Below are 10614 nucleotides of genomic sequence, written 5' to 3' on the forward strand. Positions count from 1 at the left end.
TACAGATGTGACAGTTGTGGAGGGACATATTAGCTTTGTGAATAAATGCTGACAGTTCACACTTTATAATTTACAATCTATTCAATTAATTCAAGGATATACAAAGTAATACTTAATCAATCTTGTTAAAGTCTCTATGTTGTGCATTAATTAATGCAAGTTAATTCCAGTGCTGTTTCTTGTTTGCTGCCTTTAACCTCTGTGTGTGTGCGCGAGAGAGAGAGAGGGAGGGAGGGAGAGAGGGAGGGAGGGAGGGAATACTTTCTGGAAATCTCCTTCATCCTACACTGCATTTGTATGATAATTCTGCTATATAGCAATTGAGATCTTGAGATTTTTAAAAATGAATAGAGATGGTCAAAATAATGTATATCTTTTTTCAAGAAGAGCTCATGATATTTGCACAACTTTAATTTGTAATATGCTGAACAATAATTCTCATTGGCTGGAACACCGTATTTCTCCATTAGGAAGATGCTGCAGTTTCACTCCCAGAGAATAGCAAGAAGCCAGCAATAAAAATGCTATCTGTGGTGTCTGTCTGATCGACCCACACTTGACGAGTAAATGTAGTGCTCTGGATGCCATCAAAATCATCATTTGTGCCAGCCTCTACATGAAAGCAGCTTGAATATAGGAAAACTGCCTGAGGCACTCCCTCAACGTCTTTCCCCCTCCCCCACACTTCATGATTTCTTTAATTTATGGGAAGATAAAATATCACTCAGAGATTCTGCTGCTTCTTTTTCTAGAACGTTCCCTTAATTCATTATGATTGAGCATGCCTAATTTGCACTTTGCTGTCTGAGTGCCTGCAATGTGATCGTCTACATATCCTATGCAGCCCCGCTTTATTCATTTTAAATTGGAACTAATAATTTCCTCAAGATGCTAATTAAAGCATGGGTGATAACGTTAATCACAAAATTAAGATAATTAAACCTGATATTAGAAGTAATTAGTTACATACCAAATAGGGTGCCACAGGCCCGCTGTTTCTTAACAAAGCCAGTATTTCAGCCCTGATTGTCTGGAATTAAAAAATAAATAAAATGGCTCCAACCAATTGCTTGTTTTTTAAGAAAGTTGGAAGAGCCTCTAGGCACATCACAACCAAATTCCCTAAATTTCTTCCTCTTTCCAATCCTGAGTTGTATCCTACTGAGTCTCTTGTTCTCATTTCTCTGTATTCCTCCCCTCCACATTCTGCCGGTACACAGCCATTAAGTGCATCTCAGTCCTGCGCCTTTGCTGCCCACCCATGTCTTCATTATTCATCCCATTACCAGACCTAATCCCATCTTGGGATCCTGTCTCACCTATTTTCTCTAATTTGTAAGCCAGTCTTTACTATCCAAGATCCTGTTCCCTCCTTCACTGCTCCAGTCCAAGGTAAAGCCTTCCTCTATATTGCTGCTGTTGTTGTTTTTATTATAATTCATAGTCATGGTAATTGCAGTTATTATAATGGATGAACAGGCAGAGTTCAGGAGGAGTGCTATGGGTAGTGTTTGCATAGATATTGAATATAAATATACATACATATATATGTAGGTCTTTGGTTATTTGGGTTTTCTCCCATGTAAAATTGGAAGTGTCTTGGCGATGTTTCGACAAAGTCTTATTCGTCATCTTCAGGCTGGTGTTTTCGGCTTCGTGCCGAAAGCTGACAAACAACACCTAAAAACCGAACTACACACTCTCACTAACGTACTAACATCCAATGGATTCCAAAGAAATAAGATTACCAACCTAATCCAAAAAGAAACCCCCACTAAAATCCAAGACAGAGAACAAGAAAACGGCAAAGCCCTCCTCCCATACATAAAAGGCACCACAGACAGAATCAGCAAGATCCTCCACAAACACAACATCAAGACAGCATTCTGCACAAACCGAAAAATATCCACCATCCTAAGAAACCCCAAAGACAAAATTGAGTTAGAAAATCAAGGAGTATATGAAATCCCATGCACCGCCTGCCCCACCACATATTCTGTTGGACAAACCAACAGAAGAATAAGTGCATGCATTGAAGAACACAAGAATTCAGTCAGAAAAGAGGAACCAACTTCTTCCCTGGTCCGACACCTTAAAGCCACAGGACATGAAATTGACTTTAAAAAGACCAGAACTATCGCCAAAACTGAACACTTTAACAACAGAATAATCAGAGAAGCCATCAAGATAGAAAAACGCCCACACAGCATGAATAAATGAGATGATACCTCCTGCCTACCAGCCATTTGGAAACCCGCCCTGATTGACAAACAAGACCTAACACAAAGAATGACACCAGACCCACACTCACAAAAACCACACAGGATGTCACCATCACACATCCAAGCAAAAAGCAAACTCAAATCCACACCGATGATGAGGCACAACCACAAACCAGAAGCCAGACCACAGCTGCATCATTAGCCACTTTAAACCCCTCCAATCCATACATGAAGCAAACTGATACCCACCATGAAGAGGTGGCATGACCACAAACATGAAGCAAAACAACAGCAACGCAGCTCACCAGCTCAAATCTCCCTGCAACTCCCTGCACAACCAAGCCTCCACCCAAACAGAACACACCCCCATCCAATAAGAGCACAGCCAACCCCCCATCCAATCAGAGCACAGCCAAACCCCCAACCAATCAGAACACACCTCCACCCAATCAGAACACAGCCAAGCTCCCACCCAATCAGTTCACACCCCCACTGGCAGTTAAAAGGAAGAAACAGCTGTGATCACACATTGCTCCTAGAAGCAGGAAGCTGAAAACACCAGCCTGAAGATGACGAATGAGACTTCGTCGAAACATCGCCAAGACACTTCCAATTTTACGCGGGAGAAAACCTGAATAACCAAAGACCTACACACATACACCTGCAAAAACCTCAGAAAACATATATATATATATACATATATATATATATATATATATATATAACTTTGACCATAGTGGGGATGACAATTAATGTTTATTTTAAGAGAAGCACCTCGGTATTCAATTAATTTAACATTAATTAAATTTAAATTAAATCACATTTTATTTTTATCCTTGCCCCAACCACTAACTGTCACTCAAAGCCAACTATTTTCCTCAATCTAGAAAAAGCTGTGCATTCTACCTTAATGATTTTCCAACAGCACACATCCCAATTTTAAGGCTTATTCTTTTTGGTAAATACAAACAATGTGATATTGTGGTAAAGTCTTGCAGTAGAATTGGGAAGCATAGAAACCCCAGCTGATCATTTGCATCCTTTTTTGAGGACCATTGAAGCACTTGGAGGTTTATCTGTGTCCTCAGGGTCACCTGAGTAGTGCTAATGGTTCCTGTAGTCTGCTTATGACAAGCTGTCTGCAAGGAATATACATCCTTTCATTCTCCACCATCCAGTCAGAGCTGAAGAAGTTTTTTGGGTGAGAAGCAAAAAGTCTTCAAAGAAAAAACAAGAAAGTCCAGTTCCCTCCTGAAAAAGTACCTTTGGGACAACCATGACCTGGACGACTGAGAATCTCTACAGACCTTTAGTATGCAATTTGGGATGAACACCCTTTGAATGGTGTGGGAGTAGGAATGGATTTCTAGAAAAAAGAAGAAAAATTGCATACTACAGGAACCAGGAGCACTACTCAGGTGACCCTGAGGACCCAGATAAACCTCCAAGTGCTTCAACGACCCTCAAAAAAGGATGGAAATGACCAGTGGTCTGCAAGGAATATAAATCCTTCCATTCCCTGCCATCCAATCAGAGCTGAAGAAGCTTCTTGGATGAGAAGCAAAATGTCTTCAAAGAAAAAACAAGAAAGTCCAGTTGCCTCCTGGAAAAGCACCTTTGGGACTACAACAATAAAGTTAATGGTGGCCTAAGACTTTTGCACAGCACTATATGTATGCTAAAGATCTATGCCTATGAATTTACTTAATTCCTAAATAGGCCTATAAATGCTTCATGTAGCCATCATGTAGTACCAGATTCGTTGACTCCTGTTGCTGTCGGTTGCTGTTCTGAACTGCTGCTGAAGCTTGATTTAGCAATTTCTCAGTTTGGGGAAAGAGGAAGAAAGAAGGTGATTTACCATCTTCTGGCTGGCTATAGAATCTCAGTGCTTCTTCCAGAATGGTGAGATCCTGTTTCCCCTCTTCAGTTTGTCTGCTCTTGGTTTTCTGAAGTCCAAAGCTGGTCCTCCATCATTGTCACCTGCTCCCTGCCCTCAAATTCTTCCTCTATACTCTTCTACACGATGAAAATATTTCTCCAAAATATAGCTATGCATCCATACTCGGGTGCTATTCCTTTTATAATTGGGAACCAGGTTTGATCCAGTACCCTTCAGGCTGCTTTAAAGGAAAACAAATAAAGGAAGATATTACTCATGCTGTCCCCCAGAAGGCTTTTATTCCACACCGGCTATATACTGTATGTCTCTCAAGTGAATACTCTGGATTAATTTATTCTATTATCCTTGTATTTGGGTGTTTTTTGTTTTTATATCTAAGAAAGTTGGACTGTTTAAGAGACAGTTCTATTTAAGAGTGCACACACAGAAGCATCCTCGGGGGGCAAAAGGAAGCAAACAGAAACAACACCGCATTGTTGTAACACAAGCTCTGGTCCTTCTGTGCATACATTATGTGGCACATACCTATAAAGGGACAGATCTTTTTGACATGTTGGAAAAAAACTTTTATCATTTTGACAAAATCATCAAATTCTGCAGCTCCTTCTCAGCATTCAGTATTATATTTGGCATTAACTGTTCTGAAGAAATCAGTAAATTGCCACAGATAATTGGTACTTCTGCAATTTGTAAATACATTATTGAAAATTGGCAGAGATATGACTCCTGCCATTTGCTGAGTATTGAGCTGAATTTATATTACCTGGTCAAATCATATTGAATTCATATTGATCTTCAGGCTATAATCTACAATTAAACCAGTGGTTTAACTAGTTCTTCTATAGCAGATATGATCGGAGGAGAGGCCTAGAGAGCTGTTGGAGGGCCATTCGTTCCAAATCTGACCGTGCACAGCTAAGAACGTTTACACGTTCTTACCTGGTGGAGATGGCGGTGGCGAAGGGTCGTTACTTCTCCACCCTCATCGCATCCACAGATAATCGCCCAGCTGCCCTGTTTAGGGTCTCCTGCTCCCTCCTGAACTAGAGGGCGGGGGAGGACCCTTTGCGAGGGCAGGCCGAGAAGTTTAGTCAACATCTGTCGGACAAGATCGCTCAGATTTGGGACGGCTTGACTGGGCAGGGTCAGACGGTGGGGAGGCATCTGGTCTTGTGGTCTGGGAAGAGTTTGACCCTGTTACCCCTGAGGAAGTGGACAGGATCATGAGGAACCTGAGTGCGACCACTTGCTTGCTGGACCCGTGTCCCTCCTGGCTGGTCTATTCAGCGTGGGAGATGACACGTGGCTGGATCCAGGCAGTGATAACTGCATCTTTGGATGAAGGGAGCTTTCCCTCCGCCTTGAAGGAGGCGGTGGTTAGGCCCCTCCTCAAGAAACCTGCCTTGGATCTGACCATTTTAGGCAACTTTCATCCGGTCTCCAACCTTCGCTGTGTGGCGAAGGTTGTTGAGAGCATGGTGGCACATCAGTTCACAGTGGCCCTGGATGAAGCGGATTATCTAGATCCGTACCAATCAGGTTTCAGGCCCGGATACAGCACGGAGACGGCATTGGTCGCGCTGGTGGATGATCTCTGGAGGGCTCGGGATGGAGGTTATTCATCTGTTCTGGTCCTATTAGATCTTTCGGCGGCCTTTGATACCATCGACCATGGTATCTTGCTGCGACGCCTCGAGGGGTTAGGAGTGGGAGGTACTGTTTTATAGTGGTTCGCCTCCTACCTCTCGGGTCGTATGCAAGCGGTTTGGCGGGACAGCAGAGGTCGGCCTTGAGGCCTCTCACTTGTGGGGTGTCTCAGGGGTCAGTCCTCTCGCCCCTTCTGCTCAACATTTACATGAAGCCACTAGGAAAGATCATCCATGGTTTTGGGGTGGGGTATCACCAGTACGCTGATGATACCCAACTTTTTATATCCACCCCAAACCAGCCCAGTGATGCCCTCGACATAATGGCCCAGTGCCCGGAAGCAGTACAGGTCTGGATGGGGAGGAACAGGCTTCGGCTCAACCCGACCAAGACCGAGTGGCTGTGGATACCAGCATCGCGGACCAAACGAGAGGTTCCATCTCTGAATATAGGGGGTGAGGTGTTGCCCCCTGTAGACAGTGCGCCCAACTTGGGTGTCCTTCTGGATTCACGGCTGGGTATGGAGGAGCATATAACAGCCGTGACCAGGGGGGGTTTCCCAGGTTCGCCTGGTGCGCCAGTTGTGTCCATATTTGGACCGTGATGCCCTATGCACAGTCACTCATGCGTTAGTCACCTCCCGGATTGACCACTGCAATGCTCTCTACCTGGGGCTGCTCTTGAAGACCACTCGGAGGCTTCAGCTGGTGCAGAATGCAGCCGCGCGGGTTGTAATGGGAGGATCCCGATGCTCACATTTTACACCTCTCCTGCGCGACTTGCATTGGTTGCCAGTTGCCCTCCGGGTGAGATTCAAGGTGCTGGTGTTAACCTATAAAGCCCTTCATGGCTTAGGCCCAGGATATCTGTCGGACCACCTGCAACCAGCATCAATTTCCTATCGCCCGGTGCGTTCCCACAGAGAGGGCCTACTCAGGGTGCCGTCGGCTAGACAATGTCAGCTGGCAACCCCCAGGGATACAGCCTTCTCTGTGGCCGCGCCGACCCTTTGGAATCAACTTCCCGTGGGTCTTCGGCTAGGCCCCGACCTTTGTACCTTCCGCCGTGAGCTTAAGACCTGGCTGTTTAAACGCCCTAGCCAGGACTGATGGGGTTTACTGTTTTAAATTGGTTTTTAGTCTGTTTTAGTCTGTTTTAATTTGTATTTATTGGGATTGTTTTGTTGATGTGAGCCGCCCTGAGTCCTTCAGAGAGAGGGCGGCATATAAATCCAATAAATAAATAAATAAATAAATAAATAAATAAATAAATAAATAATAATAACAACAACAACAACAACAACAACAAAAGACTTTTCACTTACGGATCTGGGCTAAATTGGTATAGTGGGGTCCATCTACATATGGATTAAAGCCAAATTTATTACATTTAGGGAAAATAATTGGCAGCAATTTGCAGCTGTATAACATGGTGAAAATTGCAACAGCCTTGTGGCTAAGGCAGGCTCTAATGAACCTTATACAGCAAATATTTGGGTTTTTTAAATCTGATTTTTGAATTTGTGCTCTGGGAGAGCCTTAATGCCAACACATCTAACTGTCATCATAGATTTATTTCCCTCAACCTTTTCCATTATAGTTTCCTTGAATATCAAAAAAACTGTATGTCTTAGATATTGGTGTACATATATGTAACATTTCATATGATGTTATCTTTTTGCTATTAGCATTTAATCTGGTCTCAGAGCCTAGTTAGCACTTAATTGCCAAAATATTTTATGCTATAGCTGACTGATTCAGTCATTTTTCTGTGAACCCTCCTAGATAACCAGTAGGCCATGTACATACAGTATATACAATTCATATATAAAAGTGTTCTACTCAGTCTGCTTATATATGAAATCATTTTCCTTTCCTTTCTTTTCCTCTCCTCTCCTCCATATAAAAATAGTTTACATACAGAAAAAGTCCCACCCCTCCACTTTGTAAAATTGCAAAATTAAATTTTCTATACTGCTACCAGGGGACTGCAGTAAGTTATTCCAGTAAGAGAATTTACATTGATTCTGAAAAAAACACTTGTCCATATATAATAACAATAACCTTTTAGTAGATTTGAAAAAGAAATCTGACACCTGATTAAAAGGCAAATGATTTTTCCCTGCTCAAGAAAAAATAAACTTTTAAAACATGGAAGGCTATTAATAAATAATAAACCTCCTCCCAAAACAAAACAGATAAAAGAATGACTGACAGGAATGTGTAAGCAATAAACTATATCAGAAGTAGGATTTTAACTTGTGTGGTTTATTTGTCAAAGATGTGAGTTGGGGCATCTTTTTTTATTAGCCGCACAAAATATATTTTATTGAATGTCACAATGTAATTTGATTTTAAAAGAAAGACAGAAAAATTACATTTTCTTGACTACATAATACTATAAAAGCATGATCTCTTCCTAACCACTAACTACAAAAAGAAATCATAAGACTTCACCTTTCTGAAGACTCTTTGTTAGCTTTCCAAATATTTAAGTTTCAGTTAAGAATTGGGAGGGTATCTTCTCCTCCACTCTCACCACCACGGGAACATACAAAATATGATATAAAATGAGAGATTCCTTCAGACTTGAATTTTTAAAGATATAAGCAACAAAGAGCCCATTATTAGACTTATACATTGTGATAAAACAAAATGTGGTTTACTGAATGTTGGTTTTGATTTTTATGTGATTTTGGTGACTGTGATTTGTAAATCATTGTTTATGGCTTAATATTCCATTATGTGATTAGTTTAATTAACGTAACCAGCTATGGTTAATTAAATAAATCATTATTAAGAATTCATTATACAACGTGTGAACCAGGAACAAATTTGTTGTTAAGTCTGATCATGTGAATTTAATAAAGTTTATGGAAACAAATGTTGTAACTTTTTATGTCTCCAAAATGTCATGTACCAGTAAATACATATATATGAAATACTTTTCATACTTAGTGCTTTGGCAAACTTTCTGGCTCCCAGTGACACAATGACTGAACCCTCACAGATTATCTCCCTCATACTGGCCCTGCCTTAAAATATTCCATAGTCAATGTATTTCAAAATATTAACGAGAACAACTGAGAGTGTTGAAAATTTCCCCTTTTATTATAGTTAAAAATATGCCAACTATATTTTGGGAAGCTCAGCTGAGGCCTAAAGACCCCTTTTGTCATTTATGTGATGCCTAAAGACCCCTTTTGTCATTTAAAGTATTTTTTTCAGTGATAAGATCATGGAGGACAGGACTATCATTATGACTCATTTTATGACTGCAGGCTTTTTTACATTGCCACTGACTGCCGTGGCACCATTAGTCCCTTGACTACTTCTGCTGATTTTACACAGACTTCTGTTGGTAACCACAACAAATTTGGGAATCTCAAGGCTCCACCCAGTCATACTGAGCTCAGATCAGAAGGAGAAAAAGCTATAGCAAATATTGCAACCCACACCGACTCTTAGCATTATTTATTTCCTCAAATAAACTGAACAAATATATAGATGAAATGGCATATTTGGGAAACTAATAATAAATCATTTTCAGAAAAACAAGAAAAGCTTATTAACTTTATGGTCTGTGAAGCTATAAGGGGAAGACTATAGACCAGGACTATCAAGTTCCCAGCCCGCAGGCTGAATGCGTCATGTGCTGGCCACACCCCTGCCCAGTTTAGTGAAGTGGAAAAAAGTCCCGATACGTCTCATGATGCTGCCGTGACAACATGAGTTTGACACCCCTGCTATAGACAACTATGCACCCCCGTTGTCAGAGCTGGCCTCTTCCTATTAATAGAGATTTAAAGAAGTTGCACATCAAAAGAGACCATTTTAAGAGCATTCTTATGACTGAGGAACAACTTTCATTTCAGAAAGCAATATGTGACAACTTAATGAAACCTTAAAACTTTAAGGGAGATACAATATTTAACATTACACATACTGACAGCAGCACGCATAGTCTATGCGCAAAATTGAAAGAAGGAAAATTCACCATCAGAAGAAGATTTAATTTAAAATTTTTTAGAATGCACAGAGATGGACAAACTAACAAAAGAACTCAAGGAGAAAAACGATATAGAATATTACAAAGTGTGGTGTAGATCAGGGATGGGTTCTAAATTTTTTTACTACCGGTTCTGTGGGCGTGGCTTATTTTGTGGGTGTGGCTTGGGGTCATGTGACTAGGTGGGCGTGGCTAGCTGGTCAGAGTCATTTCTGGAAGGTCCTCGCACTTACGACCAGTCCTCGCACTTACGACCCGACTCATTTGGTTGCTTTTAACACTGATCAGCTGTAGGACGGCCCTTTGAAGCCCCACGGCAAGAGTTTAAACAGTTTTTTTCCCTTTAGTCATCAGCTGGGACTCAGGAGGCAGCAATAGATTGGGGGTGGGACCAAATAAAAGGTAAGAATTACGTGGGTGGGGGGGTGGGGGTGGGAGGGTAGGGGGGAGAACCGGTTCGGTGACGTCATATTGTCACCGCTACTGCCTCTGCCGAACCGGACCGAACCGGGAGGAACCCACCACTGGTGTAGATGGTATGAATGGTTGGAGAATAGGAAAAATGAGAAAGAGGAATAAAGGAGACAAAGAAAAAAAATGTTGAAGATCAATGTAGACAAAATAAAGGAAAATGGATAACAACGTAGAGTAAGATAAAGTTAAAATACGTGTAAATATGTGTAAATAGTAAGAAAGGATCACTTAGAAGGAGCTGTAAAAAAAAGTGATATGTATATAAATGTTGTATGTTTATCTCTTGTTCTAATGTGTTCACAATAAAAAACTTAAAAAAAAAAAACTTTAAGGGAGAAAGAACTGAAAGCAACCTATACC

The sequence above is a fragment of the Pantherophis guttatus genome, chromosome 5 (assembly GCF_059756535.1).
Source record: "Pantherophis guttatus breed Tessera chromosome 5, ASM5975653v1, whole genome shotgun sequence".
Classification (NCBI taxonomy): Eukaryota; Metazoa; Chordata; class Lepidosauria; order Squamata; family Colubridae; genus Pantherophis; species Pantherophis guttatus.